Source organism: Orycteropus afer, unplaced genomic scaffold (genome assembly GCF_000298275.1).
Source record: "Orycteropus afer afer isolate SDZICR_OR568_19922 unplaced genomic scaffold, OryAfe1.0 scaffold00443, whole genome shotgun sequence".
In the NCBI taxonomy this organism is placed as follows: domain Eukaryota; kingdom Metazoa; phylum Chordata; class Mammalia; order Tubulidentata; family Orycteropodidae; genus Orycteropus; species Orycteropus afer.
The window spans coordinates 1,888,250-1,894,207 of NW_006922030.1; the positions used below are offsets into that span (position 1 = coordinate 1,888,250).

The following is a 5,958-nucleotide window of genomic DNA, read 5'->3' on the forward strand; positions in this document are numbered from 1 at the left end:
GGAATGGGTACAAATATGGATCTCTTCCAGTCAGTTGGCCAGGTAGCTGTCTTCCAAATCTCTTGGCATAACCAAGTGAGTGCCTCCAGTGTGGTATCCATTTGTTGAAATATCTCAATGGATATTCTGTCAATTCCTGGAGCCTTGTTCTCCGCCATTTCCTTCATTGCAGCTTCGACTTCCTCCTTCATTACCATTGGTTCTAGATCATATGCCACCTCCTGAAATGGATGAAGATTGACCAGTTCTTTTTGGTACAGTGACTCTGTATATTCCTTCCTCTTCTTTTGATGTTCCACAGGCATGAGTAACACAAAATGGCTGGGAGTCATTCTTAATATCCAATTCAGTAGAATCAGTATTGTGTCTACAAGTGGGAGCATTCCTCCCTTTGGGAGTAAGACCTCCAGGATTGAAGAGCATAAAGTTGCAGGAACATCACACATAAAATTTGTCAGTGAGACTCTATGGGAAATAGTGAGTGGTGCCATTCCCATTTCCACCCCTTGGTTCCTAGAACTGTAAATCTTGGTCATTGGGGAAACCGCACCATACATCGGATAATAGTTTAGAGCATATATAGCCTTCTGGAGAAAGTTGCCCCAGCCCTTCAAGGTATTGCTCTCTAGCTGGCACCATAATTGTGTCTTCAGAAGGCCATTACATAATTCTATCAATCCAGCTACATCAGGATGATGGGGAATATGGTAAGACCAGTGAATTCCATGAGCATGTGCCCATTGCCATACTTCATTTTCTGTAATTTGAGTCCCTTGTCCTGAGAGGATGCTGTGTGGGATACTATGATAGCAGAAAAGGCATCCTGTTGTTTCAAGTATGGTGGCTTTAGCAGAAATATTGTGTGCAGGGAATGCAAATCTCTATCCAGAATAAGTGTCTATACCAGTCAGAGTAAAACACTGCCCTTTCCATGATGGTAGTGGTCCACAATCATGGAAAGGGCAGTGGTTATCAATCTCCCACCAAGCTTCTGGTTGACTGGCCTGAGGAATGATTCCATATCATGGACATAGTGTTGGTCTCTGCTGCTGGCAGATTGGGTAAGTGGAACTCCATATTTCTGAGCACATGCACAACCTCCATCCCTGCCACCAAGACCACTTTGTTCATGAGGCCGTTGAGCAATGGCAGGAGTGGCTGAGGGAAGAGAATGACTATTTCCACAGGACATGTCATCCTCTCTATTTGATTGTTAAAATTGCCCCCTGTCAAGATCACCCTTTGATGAGCATTCACATGAGACACAAATATCTTCACTTATTAAGCCCATTCAGAGAGGTCTAGCCACATATCTCTTCCCCATACTTCTGTGTCACCAGTTTTCCAATCAAGTTCCTTCTATGTCCCCGACCATCCAGCCAAACATTTGACCACCACCTATAGATCAGTATACAATTGTTTATCTGATCCTTTCTCCTTCCAAGAAAAGTGAACACCCAGATGCAGTGCTCTGAATTTTGCCCATTGGGAAGATTTATCTTCACCACTGTCCTTCAGCGAGTCCCCAGAAAAGGGACTGCAGTGCTGCTGCTGTCCATTATTTTAGGGTACTTGTATGTTGTGTAGAACAATCTGTAAACCAGTCCATCTCTTCTTCAGTTAACTGATCATAAGAATTTCCCCATGAGGCTATAGGTGCAGACTGGGAAAGGGAAGGTAATGTGACAGGAATATAGACCACAGGCATTTGGGTCACTTCCTAGTGAAACTTACTTTTGCCTTCAGGTCTTGCTCCAGCCTGATGTTGTATATACAATTTTCACTTAATGGTGAGTACATCCAAATGTAACTCTTTGGGTCAGACAACACCAAGTTCATGATGGACAGGTCAGGTTGCATGGTGACTTTGATGGCCTATGATTAGGTTTTCAGTCTCTATTAAGGCCAGTAACAGGCCCAAACTGATTATCAGAAAGTTACTAATTTTCTGTAGAGTATGAGAGGGCTTTACTCCAAAATCCTAAGTGTCTATGCTGTGATTCACACATAGGGGACTGCCAAAGACTCCAAACAGAATCTCTGTCTGCCATCGACACATTAAACACCATTTGATCAGCTGGATCATATGGCCCAAGTGGCAGAGTGGCTAGATTTATAGCCTGAACCTGTTGTAGAGCCTTATCTGAGTCTGGGCCCCAGTAAAATCCAGCAGCTTTTTGAGTCACTTTTTAAATAGGCCACAGTAGTAGACCCAAAGGATGGATATGTTACTTCTAAAGTTTACAGAGGCCCACCGGGCAATATGCCTCTTTTTTTGTTGTTGTTGTAGGAGAGAGCCAAATGGAATAATTTACCGTTCACTTTAGGGATGTCTTTACATGCTTCACAACACTAGACCCTTAGAATTTCACTGAGGTAGAAGGCAGATGAATTTTTGTTGGGTTAATTTCCTGCCATCTCCCACACAAATGTCTTACTAATAAGTCTAGAGTCATTGACACTTCTGCCTTACTAGGTCCAATCACATAATATCATCAATGTAATGGACCAGTGTGATGTGCAAAAGCAAGGCATTCAAGGTCCTTGTGGACTAAACTATGACAGAGTGTTGGATAGTTGTTACCCCCTGAGGTAGGAAAGTGAAGCTGTAATGTGGTATTTGGCAGCTAAAAGCAAAAGGCTTCTCATGAAACTTCAAATCCAGAATTGAGAAAAATTTATTATTGGCCAGGTCGATAGTTGCATACCAGTTACTAGGAAATGTATTAATGTGCTCAAGTAATGAGGACACATCTGGAACAGCAGCTGCAATTAGTGTCAACTTCTGGTTAAGTTTCCAATAATCCACTGTCATTCTGCAAGATCCACCTGTTTATTGCACAGGCAAATAGACAAGTTAAATGGGGATATGATGAGAAACATCACCCAAGAATCTTTCAAGTCCTTGTTGGTGTCATTAATCTCTGTGATGCCCCTAAAAATGTGATATTGTTTTTGGTGTACCATTTTCCTACGTAGGGGCAGTTCTAATGGCTTACACTTGGCTTTTTCTATGATAATTGCCTTACTCCACATGTCAAGTATTCAATGTGGGTGTTCTGCCACTTGCTTGATATATCTATTCTAATTATATATTCTGCAACTAGAGAAATCACAGGATGGTTTCTAGAAACAGTGGACCCAGTGTGAGGTGGACTTGAGCTATGACTCCATTACTAAACCTCATACACCCCACTCTGACTGGTAGGTCACAGTAACATATTAGCTTTCCTGAACTGAGCATCAATTCTTATCCAGTCTACTAATATCTGAAAAATCTGATTATTTCATTTTCCCCAGTTGACATCCAATCTTATAAAATGTGTAGATCAATTTGTGGAAGCCTGGGAGAAATATCAACAGCACAAATTTCTGGCACTGTAATGAGGTCATTTCTCATTACAAAGAAGGGACTCAGCATTCCCTTCATTCAAAGGGTCATGTGTCTGTAAACTAGATCAAGTCTGGGAATTGATTGAAGGACTATGGCTCTCTAGTCTAATGATTCATATTAGACTGATATTCACTTGATCTGGAATTATTCCACTGAACTTACAGATCAAGTAAATATTTAGTGTTGTTGTTGTTAGGTAGGGTCATTTTGTCTCTGAGTAATAGCAACCTTATGTACAACAGAATGAAACACTGCCTCATCCTGTGCTAGCCTCATGATCTCTGCTATATCTGAGCCCATCATTGTAGCCACTGTGTCAATCCATCTCATTGAAGACCTTCCCTTTGTTTGTTGACTCTCCAGTTTACCAAGCATGATGTCCTTCTCCAGGGAATGGTTCCTTCTGGAAACATGACCAAAGTAGGTGATACTGCATGGTTTAGAATCAAACTTCGTTTGGTCATTCTCACTTCCAAGAAGCATTCTTCCAGGACATGATGTGTTAGTTCTTTTAGAAGTCCATGGTATTCTCAATGTTCTTCACCAACACCACAACTCAAAACACCAACTCTTTTTTGGTCTTCCTTGTTCATTTTCCAGCTCTCACACGCATAAAAGGTGATTGAAAACACCATAGCTTAGGTTAGATGCACCTTAGTCTTCAAGGAGACATCTTTGCTCTTCAGCAATTGAAAGAGGTCTTTTGCAACATATTTGCCTAATGCAATATGTCATCTGATGTCTTGACTGCTGCTTCCATTGGTGTTAGATTGTAGAACCAAGTAACATGAAGTCCTTGACAACTTCTATCTTTTCTCCATTTATCGTGATGCTGTTTATTGGACCAATTACGAAGAATTTTGTTTTCTTCATATTGAAGTGTAATGTATCCTTCAAACTTCATCAGTAAGTGCTTCAAATCATCCTCACTTTCAGTAAGCAAAGTTTTGTCATCTGGGTATCGCAGATTGTTAATGAGCCTTCCTCCAATCTTGATGCCCCATTCTTCTTCATATAGTCCAGTTTCTTGGATTATTTGCTCAGCATACAAGTAAAATAAGTAGGGTGAAGTGATACAACCCTGACCTACCCCTTTCTTGATTCTAAACCATGAAGCATCCCCTTGTTCTATTCGAACAACGGCCTCCAGATCTATGTACTGGTTCCTCATGGGTAGTACAATTAGTGTTCTGGAATTCCCATTCTTCTCAATATTGTCCACAATTTGCTATGATCCACACAATTGAATATTTTTGCATAGTCAATAGAACATAAGTAAACATCTTTCTGGGATTCTTTGCTTTCAACCAAGATCCATCTGACATCATCAATAATATCTCTCATTCCATGTCTTCTTCTGAATCCACCTTGAGTTTCTGGAAGTTCTCTGTCAATACATTGCTGCAGCTGTTTTTGAATTATCTTCAGTAAGATTTTACTTGCATGTGATATTAATGATACTTTTTGATAATTTCCACATTCTGTGGGATCACCTTTGTTTGGGAATGGGTACAAATATGGATCTTTTCCAGTCCATTGGCCAGACAACTGTCTTCCAAATTTCTTTGCATAGCCAAGTGAGTGTTTCCAGTGGGGTATACATTTGTTGAAATATCTCAAGGGGCATTCCATCAATTCCTGGAGCCTTGTTTTATGCCAATTCCTTCAGTGCAGCCTCAACTTCTTTCTTTAATACCATTGGTTCTTGATCATATGCCACCTCTTGAAATGGATGATCATCGACCAATTCTTTTTGGTACAGTGACTCTGTGTATTCCTTCCATCTTCTTTTGATGCTTCCTGCATCATTCAATGTTTTGCCATAGAATCTTTAAATATTGCAACTTAAGGCTTAATTTTTTTCTTTAGTCCTTTCAGTTTGAGAAATGCTGAGCATGTTCTTTCCTTTTGGTCTTCCAATTCCAGGTCTTTGCACATTTCATTATAATAATTAACTTTGTCTTCTTCAGCTGCTTTTTGAAATCTTCCGTTCAGGTCTTCTATTTTGTCATTTCTTCCATTTGCTTTAGCTACTATCTATTCAAGCACAAGTTTCAAAGTCTCTTCTGACATCTATTTTGGTATTTTCTTCCTTTCCTGTCTTTTTAATGACCTTTTGTTTTCTTCATGGATGATGTTCTTGATGTCATCCCACAATTCCTCTGGTTTTCAGCCATTGGTGTTCAATGCATCAAATCTATTCTTTAGATTGTCTCTAAATTCAGGAAGGATATAAGCAAAGTTGTATTTTGGCTCTTGTGACTTTTTAAGGGAGCTCTGGTGGTTTAGTGACTAAGACATTTGACTGCTAACCAGAAGGCTGGCAGTACAAACCCACCAGCCAGCCACTCCTTGGAAGAAAGGTTGGGCAATCTACTGCTGTAGTGATACTGCCACAGAAACCCAACAAGAGGTCACTATGGGTTGAATCTGACTCCACATCAGCGAGTTTGGATTTTTTGTTTGGTTGAACTTTTTAAAATTCAACTTCAACTTGAACTTGCACATGACTGGTTGATGGTCTGTTCCACCATCAGCTCCTGGCCTTGTTTTGGCTGAAGATA

General features: G+C 40.4%; 1 pseudogene; it reads right to left on the minus strand.

Moving 5' to 3' along the window:
• Positions 1–3,187, minus strand: part of LOC122151415 — a 4,197-nt pseudogene extending 1,010 nt beyond the window's left edge.
• Positions 3,188–5,958: the final 2,771 nt, after the last annotated feature.